Here is a 20596-nt window from a genome sequence, read left to right as displayed (position 1 = left end):
GCAAAAAGTGTGTGAGAGGGCCAAGAAAAATATTACGGTGGGAAATAAAGTTTTCTGATTTATTGGCTTCAAGGATAAAAGGAAAAGGAGTTAAATTTTCCTTGCAAAGAAGAAATTTCTGACAAAGCTCTCTGCACTTTTAATATTTTAGTTTAATAACGCAAAGGAAATTTCATAACAGATTTAAGTTAGAAAAATTAAATAGTTGAAAGCTAGACTGATAAATAAAGTCATTTTAAGATGTTTCTAATTTAAATTAGTGATTTGTAGAGTAATTTTTGAATTTCGTCATTCTGCTTTTTTGTAAACGTGCGTCAAAATTAAGTTTCTTAATTTTTTAGCATCAATTTTGTTATGTCATTCAATCATATTTAATTTATTAACACCTTTTCTGAAAAGTTTGATAACACAAAGGGACTTGCAGACAGTAGATCCGGTAAAATGATATAGATTAGCTATAATTACATTATAAAAAAAATTAAATTATGAATATAGCGTAAAATTATAATATTATTTATTTATGTTTTCCTGTTCAATTCGCAACACGATGAGCCCTGCAAAACATATATATATAATTTAGCATTAAAATATTTCGTATCAAAGCTCAAATTAAATTAACTGGTGTGTTCTATTGTATTTTTTCATTATTTTCAGCTATGATTTATTTTTCAATAAATAATATAAAATCATATTATGATTTATAAAAAAAGTGTATCACATATTGATATAAAATGAAGTATTTTTGTGTACATAGTTGAATTTATTGAAATAAATAAATCCGTACTGTGGAGAATGATTTGGCAAAACACATTCAAAATTCCTGGCTCGCACCCCGAGCGGAAGTGTGCGATTACACATGAGTGCAAAAAGCTTGAAAAAAGCGTCTGGACGATTTGCGAAATTGATGTCAAGGTGGGTGGCAGAATTTTGGCAGATGCTCGGCGAGGGCGCGGCGCGCCGAGTATATTTCGGGTACGCATGCGTCACCGAGAGAGCATGTCTGCGATCGCGGCTGTCAGTGGCGAGTTGGTGCTGCTGCCGGTCGCACACCCTGCCTGGGGTCGTCCGCACGTTCTCTCACTCGAGATCGCACCAGTCGCTCTCCTCCTCGCTTGTTTGTGTTCGCTCGCTCGCCCACGTTGGACACTTTTTCGTGTGACACCTGCGCCCAGCTTCCGCTCTCGACTCTGGACCGTCTTCTTCACAGCAAACTAAGGTCAGTTTTTATCCTCTTGCGGCGAAAATTTGGCACAAAAACAACAACTGATCAGTTTTTGTTTTTTCCCTGAAATTTTGTTTAAAATTTCTGGAAAATTCAAAGGAATCCAAATGAGTCGTGAAAAACTTGAAATGATTGAATAATTCTGCGTTAAAAAATTTGAATTCATCAGTAACGTAAGAATGTTCTGGTCAAATTATGTAATTGTGAATTATATTTAGTTTAATTTGAATATTTGCATGCCCGCGGATCTTTTCCGTTTATATGATAATGTGAATTTTATTATATCTCACGTCAGAAGCTTTAAAGGCTTGTCTCAGTTCAGATTTTGTCGCAGTCGCCCAAGTTAAACAAATGGGAGCATTGAGCGTCTACGATCAAGTTCATGCAAATCAATACGAACGAATTTGTAAGAATTCGTATGAGTTGAGCTGGATTCAACTCGTGCGTTTTCGAAACTTGTCTTTGACTTTACTTTATGTTTAAAGAATTCGCATTTCGCAATGAATGAATAGAAAAGCTGAAAACAACCAGAAGGATAAGCTTTAAACAAAATAATCATTCGCACACGCACGGCGATAAAAATATTTTGTTTATGCAGAAACAAAAACCGCCCGTTTAATTAATGTACATAGACAATCTGTTTTCCCTGCAAATTATTAATATTTTAAAAGTTAATTATATTCAGGAACATTATATAAATAATATATATAATAAAAATTGTGTAAAAAAATTTGTAGGTTCAGATCCAAACGTGCTTGTTTTAAAATTTGTCCTAGCCATTGTGTCCAACAATTCAATTTCCGCACCCTACAATTGTACATATTTTTTAACAATTGAAAAAAATAAAAAATAATTGAGAAATGAAACGCTCAAAATTACTTTGTTGGCAAAAAATTTCAAATAGTTGACACTCAAGCTGAAAATTTTTTGAGTAAAAAATTGGTCACCTAGAAATTTTTAGCAAGCCACGTTTTTATATAAGTAAAAATTAATTTTATTCGTTTTTCTTCAACTTTTTTGAAAATCATCTAAAAAAAGCTACAGAAATTTATTGAGGTGCCATAGATTTGATATTTCACAAAGATATTACTCGAAATCACAATTTTTTTATCCTATAGTTTGTCTAATAAATATTTTTAAAAAAATAATTCACTTCAATGAATTTTGTAGTAGCGTGGGATTTTAAAAAAAAAATCACTTCCTTGGGGGTAAATTTTTTTAAACTTTTGAAGAGCACTCGATTGCAAACCGCTGTCTCATTGACCTGCAAGAGTGTCGCAACAGATTTCGCCCATTATTTCCGTCGTGAGTCGCGCTAGGGGGCGCAGAACGTGCGACAAGGGTTGATTTTTCCTCTGTAATCGGTGCACCGCCCTTTGAGATGCACCATTGTTGCTGAGAAGAAGAAGTGCACGCAGCGAGTGGATTTATTTTTTTGTTCTCTCTCGCCGGGGCTGCAAAACAATGAGAGCTCTCGAAAGAGAAAAGCTCTTGATCGCTTTTTATATTTTGTTGGACGGATGGATGGGCTGATGGTGCTGCAGAGCGAAAATCGGGAAATGTCACGTCTCAATTTATTAGGGGCGCGCGTGCGAAAAATGAAACGGCAGCAGCGATGCAAATGAGAGACTTGTTCCTTTTTCATCAAAGGAAATTGCAGGAATAACATCGCGCACACTCAAAGTTCTTCTACTTCGAATCATGCAATATTCATGCCCTGCCGTGTTGAACAAGCCGCAAAACTTTTTATTTTTTCTTCCCCCTTCTCTTGCACACGCTCACTTTTCCAGTTAAAATATTAAAATTATACTCCAATACCAAATCCAACATCGCTCCGAACCTCCGAACATGAACTTTGGCGCTAATGCGGATTTGGCCTCTCTCTCACTTTTTCGCACTTTCAGCGCCCAAGCACTTGATCCCGCAGCAGCCGAGTGTCTACTTTTTTGCCCGCACTTGGATTTTATGGCGCTTGTTTGATTTTATGTTGCTGCTCTGTATCTGCAAATTGTGCCCGATCCGCGCGTGGGTTTTGCTAAACGTTCTCTGCGTCTCGATCGGTTTAACTCGAAAATTCTGCCGTTTTTTCACGGAGAGTGAGCGACGAAAAAAGACATGTCGTTTGGTCAAGCATATTTATGGACACACACAAACTTTGTACAAGTGAAACATAATTTTCTCTCTCCCGAATGTAAAAAGATCGGCTTTCTGTCTAGGGCATAATAACATTTATTTTTATGGTGGGTTTTTCTGCTGGCTCCTTAAAATAAATTTGTTACTTGTGAAAATGGCAAAAACAGTCACCATGGAGCAAAATATTCAAGGTTCTCAAATATTTAGAAGTTAGTCAATAAAATCTCAAGATTCCATTAACATTTCTTCGCAACTTCAGCTTTTGTTATTTTTGTGCAAAATTCACCGCAACATGTTAATATCATTTTTCTTTTAATTAAATAAAAAAAAAAAATCAGAAATTTGATTAGTTTCATAAATAGGATAATTTAAAAAAAATTGTTTTTCTTATTTAATTTTTTCTTGGGACTTGCTCTAGCGTTTGCTAAATTTCAAGGACCAATAGCATGGTGACCTTGGCCCCACAGCGGTGTTTAAGAATTTCAAGGATGAGGAAGGCTGGGGCCTATGAATGTGAACTATGCCGGCATTTGCCTGGAATGTCTGGTGGAAATGGAAGAAATCACCAGACTGCATAGCCGAAATTCCAGACGCATGCATGCAATTTCTTCCAAATCTGCCTGCCACAGTGATGACTTTTACCAGTTTTTCCTTTAAAAAAAATGCTAGAGATTTGTATTTTTTAAATCATTGTCCAGCTTTGAGGCTTGCAATAGCTAAAATAAATTTTTAAATCGTTAATTACGCGAGAAGATGCCTCATAAATCCACTAATTAAAATTCTGGACCGATGCCCAGTGCGGGAAATTAATCAGCATTCATTAGGTGACGCGAAAGTGTGCATTCGAAGCAATAAAGGGCACTTGCTAGTCGCACTCGAGAGACGAGCTGGAAATTTATTTCTGTCGCGGCGGAGTGCGTCGGGCTGGCGTAATCAAGATCCATCCACCCGCGCCCTCCGTAGGTGTGATGAGAGGGCGTATTATAAAGTGAGTCATATTCCAGTTTTGCTTATGAGCAGCAGCGCCTCATTGCTCTCACTGAGGTGGAATTACACACCGGGCAACAAGACACACACACATCCTTTATTACATGCAACAACCCTATTTCGCACCTGACGGCTGTGCACATTGCTGTTATTATCATCGTGTTATTCGAGTTGAACTCGCAGCTAGCGTGATTATTATTACTTTGCTCACAGTCGACCAGACAGGCCGTCGTTTGCGGTTGTTTCAGCTGAAACTCTCTCATGTGCAGTAATAATTTGGCCCAGAGCATGGAATAAGAATAATGAGAAAATGAAAAAAATTTACACACAAAATAATAATTTTAAGTGCTCAATGCGATGTATTGGATGATAAAATCTACACTATTGGCACTGTTGCTTGCGGTTTGTATGAAAAAAATATTTTTTCAACAGCTTTTGAGAAAACTTTACAAGATTAATGAAATATTTTTGAATTTTCCCCTTTTAAATGACTATTAAAAAATTATCTAAAAGATAATTTTCAAATTCCACTCAAAAATTAATAATTTATGTTTACAGTTATAAAGGGGCTCTTGAGAAAATTTTCAAATAATTAATTGGCCGTTTAATTCATGAGGAATTCTTTTGTTTCTTTGTTACATAATAATATGCTTCTAATTGTGTATATATTTCAAATCTCAGCATTATTATATAACGCACAGAAAATTAATTTCTTATAAAAAAATCAGTTCCCATCAGTTTGATCTAAATCAAAGAAGTTTAGCCGAAATATCAAAATTTAATCATTTCATCAATTTTGTTTTTTATCCTGTAAGAAATTGATTGAACCCCTAATGCTTTCAACACTTTGCTTATTAATTTAGTTTCAGTAAACAATTTTCCTAGTTATTCTGAATTGCTATTCCCAATAAAACATTTTAATATGCCAGCAAAAAATGATGATTTTTTAAATAAAGTTGAACCCAAAAACGATAAATAAAAAAAATTTTGGGTGGTGCCTTCTGCACCACTAATAAAGGGTACAGGCCGACAAGACTTTGTCTTGGCCTGACCCTAAATAAAAAAAAAAAATAAAAAAACTTATCGGCAGAAAATATATTATTACAAAATTGATTTTAATTATTAGTTTCAATTTTATATCACGAAATACAGTGTCCAGTATAACATTTTGATGTACTCTATGCAAAATCAATTGTGACGCGGTCGTGTTGATAAAGTGCACATGTTGTTGCTGTTGTAAATTTTCGAAAGTGCCGGGAAACAATTACCTCCAAAATAATTATAAATAAGTGAGAGAGCGCCGCGGTGTTTGCGCGCAATGTGTATATGTGCATTTCGGCGCTGTTTATTTTAACTAGCCATCCCAACGATGCCATCAAACTGCCGGCGCACCGTGTTCATTTTCAATATTGGCAAAGTGTTAATGGCTCGGCGGCGTACGTGTTGTTGGCAGAGTGAAACGCTTTCAGCTCTGCGGTACCAGACAAACACCGGAGGAATTCTTTTGCCTCTCAAACTGACAAACGCGCGTCAAACTCAAAGCGAGAGAGAGAGATGTTTTGTGTCATATTAGTGGAGAAATTATCGATTTTCCGCTCTCCCTCTCGGCAGGCAAACAACAACTGCGCAAATTTTAATTGGTGTTTGCAGAAAAATTAAGCTTTTTGCACAAACTGTTAATTCAAGCGTAGGTTAGTTGGCTTTTATATTCAAATCACCGTCAATATTTGCGGAACAAAGCGACAGTTTCATATTTTTCTTTCCTTTTTTGTCCGCACGGTCTATTCAGCAAACGTGAATTATTTATTTCTACATTGCGTGGCTCGCGATTTCCTACAACGCGAAACCCAAAATAAATATAATAACGCTTTGGTAAATTTGGCGTGTGCCGCTTTTTCACCGACTGCCGCGGCTCATTGTGCAAAGCTCCATTCAAACTGCGGAGCGCGCCGCGTCGAATTTATTTTCCGCTCACACTTCAAAGGACCGAATTCGGCGTGTTTAACACACAATTACCTAAATGTGCAAGTGCTTATGCCGGGTATTTGGAAACGGAAACTTTAATTAACGTTTGTTACAAACTGACAGCAGAGTGTTTTCATGGAATTAAAAGATAGAGATATATTGAGGCTATTTATAAACTCTCCTATTGAAAATTTTAGGATTTCCTTTGATGAAGGATAAATTATATAAATCTCACTGTCGGTATTTTTTGCCTCTTTATTATTATTTTAAATAATTTTGCACTCAAACCTTCTGGTTGATTTAACAAAATTTGAATAAAGAAAATGATGCAATTTAATCCATCTCATAATATAAATAATTAGGAATATAAAATTATTAAATTTAAAATTATAAAATCTCTTTTTCAGTATATTTTGCCTCTATATTTTATTTTTTTTTTTTAAGAAAATGTCATTTTTAATCATTTTTTTTTTACTCAAAACTTCTTACCTGATTTTACAAAATTTTGATTAAGAAATGAACTTAATGAAGCAATTTAATCAATCTCTTAATCCAAATAATTAGGAACATAAAATTATTACTGACATTAATTATTTTTGCAGCTTCAAAATCTCAAACCATAATTAGATATCTGTTTGCAAAACTTCGCCAGTTCGCCCTGCCAATTACTCTCTTCCCAGAGAGAGATGCCCATGTAGTGCCTCTAATACACCATTCAATAAGTCTATGCTGGCGTAATTCCGTCAGCCAGCAGCAGCTTTCGTGGTGCAATTTCCGCGAGCGGCTCAAGTCGGCCTCACAAAGTCTCGGTAGATCTGCGAGGCATCTGCTAATCCAGCAGCAGCTAATTTGCAAAAGTGAGCTTCTCCGCTCTCCCATTTAACATTCCGAGCCCTTGCGTCCGGACAATTAATTTGGGATCGGGGAGTTAATTGTGAAATTATTTGCCCGGCCTCTGCAAAGTTCTTGCGGCATCAAACAAGCAGCAGCGCGGCGTCGCCTCTCTTAATTTGCATAAAGTAGCGGTTTTGCCTGCGAGTTCCTTCCTAGTTTATCTCGCTGCGTGTAGCTCCGGATGCTGCCCGTGTTCCCCATCGCGTTTACTCTTTTGCGCGAATACACACACGCTCTCTCGCGAGAGAGACAAAACACGCGATGATCCAAATAATGCTTTTTTTATTCTTCGACAGACAGATAATTATCGGTGTCTCTCTCGAAAGAGAGAAGTGGGTATTTCAAAAGAGCACCGCGATGATTCTGCGATATTTGGAGAATCCGGCGCACCAATTATTGGCGGCATCACCTGCGCTGCTCACTCTCGTCGAGGAAAAAAAGGCCGAGTATCACATGTCTCCTTTTTTGTGCCCGGGAAGGTCAAGAAAGGCTCTCTCGACAATTTAATCTCACTTTGTACTCCATAAAAAGAATTATTATATCATTGTGTGTCGTGCGTTGATGGCACACATGATGTGAAAATTTGCTTCTAGGAATTATTTTTTGCTCATCCAAGTTTTATTGCAAGCTGTAAACGCAATTTTTATATCCCACGCCAAGGTATTAGCCACATATGATGCATGTTTTTGTAAATTTATATGTTTAGTTGTGTATTTTCAACGAAAAACGTTTTGTATTATTGTAATTAGAGATGATTGTTTAATAATGAGAATTTGTAAAAAATTAAGCATATGAATTTTAAGATTCATTTTGGTTGTATGTGAATTATCCTTTGTTCTTATCATATTTCAAAATTTTAGTGAGAAAAGAATAAAAAAAATAATAGACACGTCCTTAAAAATTTAAAAAATAAGCACAAAATGAAAAGTTTCAAAAGAAGTCAACTTTTATATGATAATTGGTTATAAACTAACATTATTTGTGTATGTCTAATAAATTGAGCATCTCCAATTTTTATTTGGAGCGTGTTTAACTCGTGCCATGCCTGGTGTTTTCTCTCTCAGCTGGCTCTGCAGCTCTTGCAAAATTGGAGCTCCCTATTTTCCCGGCATGCACACGTGAAACTTCCGCAATCCAATCTAAGAATGCCGTTCGCAGCGGCATAAAACGCCCGCAAATCACCGAGCGAGGCACGCACTTGTCGAATCCAATCGATTCTCGTGCGAACGTGAAAGTCGCCGGTCCTGTAAAGTTTCCGAAACCGTGATGAAAAGCAGTAGTAAACTTCCGATGAGCGGAAGGAACCTCCGGTCCGTGCACCTGAGAGGACGCAAGCGGGGTTAGAGGCCAATAAAAGTAGTGTCCAACAACACACTGCGTGCGAGTGAAAAAATACGAGTCGGCTCTGCAGACATTTAAACTAGACCCATAAAACACATCCTAAATAACACGCAAGGAGATATCGTTGTCACATTTATATGCAAATGCGGTACACACACTCTCTCACAAACTTTATTACGCATCAGGCTGTAAATATATGTACCATTCGCCGCCTTGATAAACAGGGGAAAAAAGAAACGCCAGAATTTTTACCACTGGCGTGCAGATCATTTTAATGAGATGGGCCTGGTTTGTAATAAAAAATAAAAATTGTGGGGAAACGCTTTTTTGGAGAGGCATGAAATTAAATTGCCTGATAAATAATTCACACTGTTTTGTGCGTGCTTTGGCGCTTTGCTTGGAAAGAATATATATATATATAAGCGAAATTTCAAGAGCCTTTTTGAAATATTTATCTTCTAATTTTTCCTTTCTTATTATTTCTTCTTAAGTGGACTTCAGAAGCACTTGCAGTCTGACAGTTATCTAACTTTGAACTATAAACCAAAGAAGAATTTTAGATAAAAATTCATGAAAATTTAAATTACTATAAAATATTTCTTGTGACTTTTAAATAAAAATTTGTACATCTGACCAATGAAATAATTAAGATTAAGTATTTTGAAAACGACCTTTGAATGTTTTTAACGTGTTGTGCAAAAATTCCTAAGCGTACAAATTAAATGTTGCCAATTTTTTCCGTGAAACCATTTTATCCGAGTTTTGATGGGATTTTTTGGCATTTTCGCTAGCGTGACTCTCTCTGTAACATAAATTGCAGACTGGCCAATCAATTTTTTCGTCGGTGGTACGCTGCCGGCTATATTTATTGCAATTGAGCCGTGCGCACCGGATTAAATATTGAAAGAGTGAATTAGCTCCGGTTGCCATGGAAATGCGTTGACAGAATTCGCGCTAGTGTTTGTCTGTTTTCTGCACGGTGATTTGGATGGGCATTTTCCCAAATTGAACCAGGCACCGCAACACACAAACAAATATAACAAAAAAACGGCTGAAAAATAAATAATTTTTTAAAAGCGGCGCGGTTTAAAATGACTGCGTGACAAACGGATGGCACAGAGATAACTTTTAAGCTGGGCGCTTCTGCATTAGGAAAAGTTGCTCGGCAACATTAATCATTGCGCACTTTATTAGTCAGGCCGGCGGCAGCGCGTTCGAATAAATCCAGTGTCGCAGGCAACTTTGGAAAAAGGCTCTTCATTCAGGCAAATGAAAATATTTCCACAGTCCTCTGCTTTTACTTCATCATCCTTCATGTCAAACAAATCGCGGGAATCGGCTGGCTGCTCCGGCGGTAATGGATCAAAAGCGAAGGTGATCCATCATAGCACAAGAGCACATGCACGCCGCGACGACAAAGATCCATTAGAAGCGCAGCCAGCTGATCCGCCCCTCGAAAAATTCGTAATCCACCCTTCTAACACCGGGAAAAATAGGATTTGCTCTGCCGGCTGTGAGCTGCCGCTAATTTATCAACACTTCGCACCGCTGCCTCTTTTATAAGCGGAATCACTCTTGAAAAATTTGCACGAATTTGCTTACATGATTTATATTTAACTCAAATTGTCACGGTTTTTGTTTTGTTACAGGTACGTTTCCACCTCTCTACCCTCAAATATTAGAGTTGCCAGCAGACGAAGCAGAAGGATGAGATTTTAACATAGCAGTGAGTGAAAAATTTATTTGTTAAAAAAGTTGAAAAACGAAATAATTTGTTAATGCAATGGAATTACTTAATTTTTTTAGTTACTTAAGGCAGTTTTCATAGGAAAATAAGAGTGACTCCAATAATATTAAATTCATTATTGTTTTAGATAATATTTAACATTAAATAAAATATAATATAGATTTCATTGGATTAAAAATAATAAATTTAAGTATTTTTCTAGCTCTCTTGTATGTAATTTTATTTTAAAATGCAATCTTTAAAACTCGCTGCTATACGTTCGATGCTTTAAATCTTGGTAGTGGCGAACTAGATATTTTTCGAGCAACTTAGGAAGCATCAAATCTCGCAAATTCGCACTCTCAATTCAAGCCGAAAAACTGCAGCGTCTGCTGACTTTATTGTGGTTTCAGCCACCGAGAGGTATAGAAAAAGCCGTGTTTTGCTTTTCAGAAAATTACGAGAGAGCTTTAGCAAATTTTCCTTCCTTGAGAGTCGACTTAAATTATTGAAAAGGAAGAGCCGGCCGCTTTTAGGGGTTTTAGGGGGCCATTAAAAGGAATGTGCGCGGCGGAAGACGTATGCAAGCGAAACACACACACACACACATCAGTCGCGGCCTGAATAATTGCGAAAACCCTCTAGCTCGGTTCGGTGCGGCGACCAGTTGAAAAATTAATCTGGCGGCCGTGAGTGAAACCCCGGCCAAGCAATTTGCGTCGTCTCCTAAATCCCTCCTCCGATATAATTTTTCATTAAAACGCAGCTCTCTCTCATTCCCCTTTGGCGGCGCTGGAAAAGTTTTGCTATTTCCCGACCATACACACACGCGCGGCCAAAGATAAAAAGCATACAGGGCTATATGGCGGACATAGTCATAAAGAAGTTAGCCTATCGGCCGAGAATCTCTGCAACATCTTGCCCTCTTTAAAACACACGCGGCTGATTTATTTTTTATCTGAGACGGTTGCTAAAAGCCCCTTTGCAACGCAACTTTTGACCCTCTTTCTTATGCTTATTAAGCTTCATGTTTATCTTTGAAAACATCCACGGGAGTTGTTAGCTTTCAACTTTTCTGGCTGCTCCAGCGTTTTTGTTCCAAACACCGCCGTCGATTTGCATTTTCACAAGTCGAATTTTGAGAGAATGGAATTTCCGTGCTTTCTACAAGTTTTCAATTTTAACGACTCTCTGCCGCTCTCAGATGGTTCGGAATTCGGATCAAAGCCTGTTTGGAATCCCTTTCTCTCTCGAAAATCATAATAAACGCTGTAGTGAGTGGCACCCCCACACAACACGCGCGCATATAGTCAGCGGAGGGCAATAAATCCATCTGCTCGCCGGCTAAACCATTTATAAATTCAGCCGACCCCTCTTAAATATGCAACCGGCGGACCAGTACCGGACACATTGATGAATTCCAGCGTTCGTGTCACAGTTCGTTTGCTAATTCGCAATGAGTGCAAGGGTTGCTCTCGCACATTATATGTCTGCGGGGAATAGGGGCAGTGCGAGAAGGTACTTTCACATTAGCGGTGGTACTTTTTAAAACATAATTATGCTACTGTGAACTTGCAGAGAAACTATGGTGAGCATACATTTGTAATCTTGAAATTTTACTGCAAAAATGGGAAAATTACAGATTTTGAAACGTTTATTAACAAACGATCTAAACTATAAAATTAGAGATGTAAAGTTTCAATGAAAAAAAAAAAAAATTAAATTTAACTGTTAATTATTACATTTTGGAGTAATTTAAAAGTTTTTTTTTCACATAAATCGCTGAAAATTGAAAATCTTTAATAAAAATACCAAAGAATACAAATTCAAAAAAATAGCTAAAACTTTGTAATTTTTCCATATTTTGATTTTGCACCGACCCAGATGCTGACAAGGCGTTAGTAATGGTCTGTTGTGCGCCCTCTCCCCTGCCTTTCTCTCTCACTCTCTTTCTCCGTCATGCATTCATATGTGCTTTCAGCAAAGGGTTTAATTTGCTACACGAATATGTATGCCGCACACATTCCTATTTTCGCCCATTGTGCAGCAGCGCATTCGGCCCCATTTGAAATTAGATATATTTCATCACGATAATTGCCAGGCTCGTATTATGTATGTGCTCTGCCCCCACCAAATATATACAGACGTACATACACAAGTAGTCCTCGCTTTTTCAAAAGGGTTGGTGGAAACATACATTCGTCGTCTGTAACACAAAACTGGCCCCAAATCTCTTTTGTTCGCTACAAATTGAATCTGATAAAGAATTTAATGAAACTCTCTCTGTACATTGGTAAAGCAGCTTGTCCTCCACCCGCGGATGTTTTTCCTCTGATGAATTCAGCTTGGCGGCCTTTTGTGCGCGCATATTGCGAAAGAATCGCTGGAATTTTAATGGGTCGCTTTTTGAATTCGGCTGCGTGTGTGTTTCCGCGTGTGTGCTCTCAGCTAGGAAGATGGAGCAGAGGACATTTATTTTTCAATGGACGGCAAAAACGCGCTGGCGAAAATTTGCAGTCTCTCGCAGAAAGGCACAATTGAATCAGCAAACTCCATTCAAAACGCAAGTTAAAAATTCATTTCTCCTCGCGGCTGCCGGTGAAAAAAAAACGTGGTTTTGGCTATAGAGGAGGAGAGGAAGAAGCGTTCTGCGTCTAATCCCCAGCACGAGATATAAAGAGGTTGTCAGTGGCACGAATGTCAATAAAATTCCTCCCAGAGTGTATTTTGTCTATCCTGCCTGCGTTTAAATCAATCGATTTCATGCAAACGGTGAAATGGAGACCCATCTCGGGGTTGGCGTCCCCCTTCCGCCCCTTTTCCTTCTCATTTATATCTGGCAATCGGCGAGGTCTCTGTTTTATTGTGCCGTGCCGCGATCTGCGCTTGACACAGAAAGCACACTTCTCCAGGTATATATAAGTATACGTCATGTCTTCCGAGACATTGACTCCGCACCGCCGAATGATAAAATCAATCCGATTTGTTGGTTTGCTCCCATTGGCAAGAAGGACTCTTGCAGATCAATTGATTTTGTCCACAAAAGGCTTTCATTGAAGTACAACACTGTATTAAATTCACAAGGAGAAAAAAATTATTCAAAAATTTTGAATTTTCTTATTTGTTTTGTGGTAATTAAACAACTTTTTCTTTGACAAAAAAATTAAATTTATGAGTAAAATAAATGTGAATATATGAACCTTTTCCCTCACACGAAGTGTAAGCAATTAATTTTTCTGCATACCTTTATCAAATGGAAATGGTTCCGAATTTTCAAATAGAAAAGCCACAGAATTATTCTCCTCTTGTAAATTCCTAGTTGGCGTGTTTAATAATTTGAATTGTAAAAACCAATGTCATTAAAATGCCCCTTGCTACGAAATGCAAATGCTGGGGATTAAAAGTGGCAGGAAATATCATTGGTGGCAACAGGAAATCAAAGGTGCCGCGTCTCACACCTTTTCGCGTGCGGATCTAATTAATTCAACAGCTCTTTAGTCCGGCGGCCGGGCGAGAGATTTCCTCTTTTTGATCAACAGAGCGCACTCTTTCCACTTTGAATAAATACACACACAGTCGGTGAAAATTCGAGCCGCGCTATTGTTTTGAGCGTGTGTGTGACGGCATTCTATGGACACAACATTAATTACCCTCTCGAAAAAACAACAACAGCACTTTAGACTGCGCCTTTGTGCCGCCGTGTATTAGTGGAGATAAAAAGTGCCGAGCTGTAAATTTAAATATTATATACGTCCGTCTTCGCCACCTGTTGTTTGGGCAAACAAAAGACAAAAACACACACATGCGAGACAGCTCAGCTTAATTAGGCCCAAGACTGGCTTAACTGGCTGCGTCTCGGCTCAAATTAAAATAGAGATCAGCAACGAGATTTAATGATATTTTTTATGCACGTCTCAGTTCTTTGATTATTAAATCAATTTAAATCTAAAAAATATGACAATTTTAATGCCATAATTAAAATCAAACGATTAGATTGGGTTCAAAATTCTAATAATTTTGAAACTAGAAAGACATTTTGTGCCAGTTCATTGCATCTGAAGTTTCGCTATTTAATTTTAATGATAAAAGAGTTTCATGAAATAAATTATTCAAACATAAAATTGAGTAAACTTACGGAGTGAGTCGTAACTTTTATATTTTACCTGCGTCATTTGATTGGCACTAGTTGGGTGCGACTGACGCAGCGCTGGTTGCAAAAACATGCACCTCTCGTCGGTATGAAATCATTCAATTTTCTCGGTGGACGAACAACAGCCGCGCTTTCCTCTCCGCAAGCGAGGAGTTCCGTCTCTCTCTGGGCAATAAATGATTCATAAATCAATTTTATGCCGCGCACTGAATAATGAAAAATTGCTTCATATTATTCTGCGGATGCTGGAAGCAGCAGGCGAGCGGAATTTCTCGGTGCTTGGGAGCAATTTTTTGCCGTCGTCCAGTAGCAAACCATAAAATTATTTACCGAGCAGCAGCAGAGAGCAAAGCTCCGGCCACCGCACACTTTTTACCCGCATTAAATTTGCAGTTATCTTCACCTGCTGGGCAGCTCATTTTTTATGAACACGCGCTCGCTCAGCATCCATCTCTCTCTCTCTTCTCTGCAGAGACGAGAGATTCAATATAAAAACGCGGCGAGGAGTATATTCTTCTTGATGTTGATCCATCGGTAATGTTATAGTACGCGCGACGTGTTTTTTCATAAGTTGGCAGCACTTATGCTCCCATGTAAAAGTATCACGTCGCGCGTTCGATAGTGGTTTTACGTCGCGCATACAATAATGGTTTTACGTCGCGCGTACAATACTGGTGGCGGTGTAATTTTTAAGGAAACCGATTTTATTTCCCGATAACCACGGAAACCTCTATAGCACGCGCGACGCAATACTTTTCCTACAATCTTAATTAAGGGGACTGCTAGGAAGAATAGGGGCCCTTGGGATGGGTTCAGAATGGGGCAAGACGACCTCTGGAGGGCCGTGCGCACCCTTATAGCAGGCGCGACGTATCACTATGGGACGCGCGACGGTCGAAAAGCGAACTCCAGAGGGCGCTTTTCACCATCGTCAGAGGCGCGACGCATGGTTATAGGACGCGCGACGTATGCTTATAGTACGCGCGACGCACGGTTATAGTACGCGCGACGCATGCTTATAGTACGCGCGACGCACGATTATAGGAGGCGCGACACGCGCGGAAAATTAATTGAAAGGTGTTGCACGCGGCCGGAGTTGTGGGCGCCCCACGAACCGGCAACTCGGAGGTGGGCAACCCCCAAGATTAATTTTTGCAGAAGCCGCGAGCGAGGGGTGGAGGCGCAGCGAGGTCGAGGACGTGGGGAAGGCCGTGCGGAGGGCGAGGACAAAAGGGCGGCTGTGTTCATGAGGGGGCTCCGCAGGAGCCCCCTCACGAACCCCGCCCTTTTGTCCCGCCCGGAGCCGGCCTTCACCACGTTCTCGGGCGAGCGCGCCTCCAGCCCGAAGCTCGCAAACCCACAACGGAGTTGGTTACAAAAGGAATCGTCTGCAAAAAGGGCTTAGAAAGCAAAAAGTGTGGTGCCCACAACTCCCTTTGCAGACAACACCTTTTGTGGGCAACTCCGTTGTGGGTTTGCGAGCTTCGGGCTGGAGGCGCGCTCGCCCGAGAACGTGGTGAACGCCGGCTCCGGGCGGGACAAAAGGGCGGGGTTCGTGAGGGGGCTCCTGCGGAGCCCCCTCATGAACACAGCCGCCCTTTTGTCCTCGCCCTCCGCACGGCCTTCCCCACGTCCTCGACCTCGCTGCGCCTCCACCCCTCGCTCGCGGCTTCTGCAAAAATTAATCTTGGGGGTTGCCCACCTCCGAGTTGCCGGTTCGTGGGGCGCCCACAACTCCGGCTGCGTGCAACACCTTTCAATTAATTTTCCGCGCGTATCGCGCCTCCTTTAATCGTGCGTCGCGCGTACTATAAGCATGCGTCGCGCGTACTATAAGCATGCGTCGCGCGTACTATAAGCATGCGTCGCGCGTCCTATAACCATGCGTCGCGCCTCTGAGGATGGTGAAAAGCGCCCTCTGGAGTTCGCTTTTCGACCGTCGCGCGTCCCATAGTGATACGTCGCGCCTGCTATAAGGGTGCGCACGGCCCTCCAGAGGTCGTCTTGCCCCATTCTGAACCCATCCCAAGGGCCCCTATTCTTCCTAGCAGTCCCCTTAATTAAGATTGTAGGAAAAGAAACATGTTGTGGAGGTATCGATGGAATAATCGGTTTTCTTAAAAATTTTACCGCCACCAGTATTGAGCGCGCGACGTAAAACCATTATTGTATGCGCGACGTAAAACCACTATTAAACGCGCGACGTAATGCAAGTGATGCCAACTGAAATCAGGGATTTTGGGAAACACGTCGCGCGTACTATAACATTACCGATCCATCGTGCTTTAGCTGCAGCGAATCACGCGAGTCTTGAAGACACTTTTTCCTAGACTTTGAAGGAATTCGTGTGGCAGGTGTATTTTTGAGGATCACTCTTCTGCGAAGTTTTTGCTTTGGAGCTATAGTTTCATTTTCCAACATGGCTTTCAAGCTGGGTACTTATAATAATTATATATTTAAAAAAATATTCTCATAGTCACTCTAAAGTAAAAATTACAATGTTGAAAATTTATTAATTTTAAAACTAAGATTTTTCAAATCAGCAACCTTTTGCCATTTTTTTGGAAAAAAATTTTGCCGCATTTTGCAGAAGCAGTGGAAGAAAAATAATTGCTATACAACTGGGCATTTCAGAACTTGATCGCGTGCAGCAGCTGGCCAGACGGTCAAATTATCCTAATAATCATGGATTAAGCTCAAAAGAAATTATATGTGTAACTCTATTAATGAAATACTTACTTGAAATAATCCTCCCAGCAGCTTTTTTTGCCCTATATATTATAATTTAATTTAAAATTTTTACAAAATTTTGTTTCAAGTCATAAAATATTTTAAGAAATTATCAGTTAAAACAACTAATCTATCTCTATGGATATAATGAAAAATCTGGATAGCTTTGATAACATTGAGCTGATGGAAATAATGATTGTTCTCTGATATAAAAATAGATTTACGTTGCTATCGCAGCCAGTTTTTAATCCGTCTGAGGCTGCTGGGAGGGAGATCATGTCTGAAAATGATTTTTAGAGCTTTGCGGCCTCGAAATTGGCCTCTGTACGCAGATTCTGGATGGTTGTTACTGCTTGAAACTGCTCCTAAATGGCCACTTGAAAAGCAAACTTTGGAGATGGGCCGGCTGCAAAAACTTTCCGCTGATATATACTATTGCGATTTTTCGAGCCGCCTCTCCAAACTGAAGCTGCAGCGGCAAACTTGGCCCGCCAAGCTTTATCCTCGACTGGCTCTCCAACTGACCACCAACGGAAAAGCAAAGTCTGTGTTGCCGTCGGAAGGGAAATTCGGCAAAGATGTTTATCTCAGGGCTAGTTTTTTTCTCCTACACTGACGAAATGAAATCTAATTTTTGAGAGACGGGAAGGGAGAAGTTAGTTTTCTTTGGAAGCGCGCCCGAAAGAGATTTGTTTGCCGAGTCGTGAGACGGCACAAAAAGTATATAGTTTTCCAAAGTTGTTGACCAGCAGCAGCAGCAGGCGATTTAAGCGTGGGTAAACTTTTTGATGATGATGTGAACCAATGAGTGCTCAATAAATCTCCCTTCACAGCCCATCATTTGATTATCCTTTTGGGCACAAAAAGCGGTACGTACTGCGAGTGTGTAATTTTCCTTCTGTCGTTATTAGAGTAATGAGGAGGTCTCTGTGTGTGTAATTAGAAGCGCGGCTGCTGCTCCTTTTCTCCTAGTCATAGCGACAAACGAGGATATCTCGCACCACCTGTGAAGGAAATAGTCGTAATGACTGTTTGAATGCGCGCGGCTTTGAATTTATTATCGCGGCGGGCGATGAAGGCATGCTAATTTTCTAAAGAGTCCCTCGCGACTTTGACGAACAACGTCCTAGTGTTGGGGCGCTATGCATTTTGCTTTAATCTTCTTCCTTTTGCGTAATTACTTCGCATGCATATATGTATGCGAGCGATTATACCTTTACAAAAGGGTATTTATACTGCCGCTTAGCTCTCTATTATGAGGATTTCTGAGAATCGCATTTGCGTCTTTCGTTTCAAAGAGTTGCGTAAATTATGGAGTTGTTACGCGCATGTAGGAGCAAAATGAAATAACTCCATAAGTTTGCAAAAAGCTTCTTGTTAATTATGTGATGAATGTTGTGAGACGTGAAACACAAGTTAAAAATAAAAGCAAAAGAACACAACTGCGTGTCTATAATTTAAACTTTGAAGTTTATCATCTGCGTTTCCTGATTTTAGAAAAATACACAAAATTAATCAATCATAACTTTGTAAGGTTGGGTCTATTTCAGTTTTTTTTTATCAAAAAAACTTCATAATGGTAATAATTAATCTAAAATCAGCGTTGACAGGAAAATGGATTGTTAAATAAAATATAAAATTTAATATATAAATTTTTCTTAACACACAATAATAGATTGGCCGGTTGGGAGTTAAAAACAAAGCTTATGTGTTGTCTTAATGAACTTGCGAAAGCGAGTCTGGCGCGGTCATTCGCCGGCGAGCCAAGTTTTTATTTCCTGTTCCCAACGAGGCTCCTTTTTACATCCCCTCAGCGCCATTAACGTCCTAATTAAATGCAAAAACTGACACGTCCGCTCCTACGTGTCACGTCGGCCATCAAGGAAAAATACGCGCGCTAACAAGATAGCCGAAAAAAACTCTCGGCTGTATGTAATGCGTGTGTATGTCGTTAAAAAGCAAAAACAGAAAACAAAGTAGCAGGGACACCGCGTGTGAGTCTAATGTCTTTTTTAATTTGGCGCACACTAATGTCTTTTAAATTGCGCGGCTAAGTAACCTGATGGTTGGGCACATTTGCTTTGTACAAGTGTACCTGTCGCGCGCGCAATTTGCGAATATTTCACGTCCGAACGAGCGCAAATGACGCGCGGTTGGTGCTCCCCGGTGCATCTTTCGGTTCTGCGTACCTGCCATTAAATTGTCGTTTGCGTTGTTTATCCACTTTCCGCCACATCAAGCCAGTGTCATTGCGAGTGATTGCCCAAATTGATGTGCTAATCTGTGATTTCCCACGGTCAAAACAATTAGTTGGCATTTTCAAGCAAGAGTTAAATTGGAATTTGTTAAAGAAAACAAAAGAAATTGTCTAAAATTATTAGAAACAAAATTAAAATTTGGAAAACAGTTACAGATTATAAAAAAAATAACCCTATAAATTATTTATTATTCCTCTTTCAAATTTTCCTGTGAAATAAGATTTTATTGTTATTATTTGGGTTTGCCTTTGAAAATATTTAGCAAAATTTGTTTGAATGCAACCATAAATTGAAAAATATATCTGCTTTCACATACCAATTGGTAAATTGAATAATTAATTCGTTCACTCTCGGTAATGAACTTGCAATTTCCAAGCTCTTCATGAGCCAACCATAGTTTCTATTTCAAAATTCAATTAAAATGGCGGTCAACTACTGACGATTAACCAACGCAAATATCCCGTACATATGAGGGACACACGCCAAACAAAACAGGCTAAGCGGAATATTCATCGGCCTGGTAAATCACGATTGCAGCAGCCAGAGGAGTAATGACACATGAGCGAATCGCGCGCACAGCAGTCATTTATTACTTCCGCACAGGTGCACATTTTGAATGAAAAATTATTGCATCGGGCACAAAAGGCGTTCTCTCTCTCTCTCTCTCTCTCGTGCATGTGTGTAGTTGTAGTTTCGCAGCACCTCTCTGCATGTAATAGCTACGTGTACGGGGTTTTGCACGGCGGCGCGAATGTGCGAATAACAATGAGGAGTCTCTGAGAGTAAATCACGCAGGCATTGTTTGCGTTGCGCAGAACAATGCTGTGCAAATGAGATGCCGCGACAACGCCGATTATTTATTCGCGCTTGCTATTACATATGCTTGTAGTACGGAGCCGCTGATTGTCACTTGATCGTACACTATGGGTTCAAAGGCCTTAACACAGAATTATACGCACGGAATTGACGCGATTGATTTTCTCTGTTCCGTATTTGGGATGAATTAACAAGAACCTTCAGGGATTGGATTTTTATTGAATACTTGAATTAAATGACATATTTTGGACCCAAAAATTACTCTAACTGTAAGAATTCAAAAAGTTTCGAAGGAGTTTTATTTTCACCAGCACAAAATTCAGAACAGTCCATTTGCTTTTTTTCCCTCATTTTTGTACAATAAATACTCTTCT

At 39.5% G+C, this 20596-nt stretch overlaps 1 protein-coding gene across 3 annotated transcripts in view; it reads left to right on the top strand.

Moving 5' to 3' along the window:
- Nucleotides 1-1026: 1026 nt before the first annotated feature.
- LOC132197435 (uncharacterized) overlaps nucleotides 1027-20596 on the top strand; it is a 149127-nt gene continuing 129557 nt past the window's right edge. For all 3 annotated transcript variants that reach the window (XM_059620728.1, XM_059620726.1, XM_059620727.1), the window contains exon 1: nucleotides 1027-1216. The gene's annotated coding sequence lies outside the window, so the exon portion shown is untranslated. The remainder of the gene's footprint in view (nucleotides 1217-20596) is intronic.

The sequence above is a fragment of the Neocloeon triangulifer genome, unplaced genomic scaffold (genome assembly GCF_031216515.1).
Source record: "Neocloeon triangulifer isolate White Clay Creek 2 clone unplaced genomic scaffold, ASM3121651v1 ptg000012l, whole genome shotgun sequence".
Lineage (NCBI taxonomy): Eukaryota > Metazoa > Arthropoda > Insecta > Ephemeroptera > Baetidae > Neocloeon > Neocloeon triangulifer.
The sequence above is the reverse complement of the archived record's forward strand: the minus strand, read 5'-3'. Positions and strand labels throughout refer to the sequence as shown.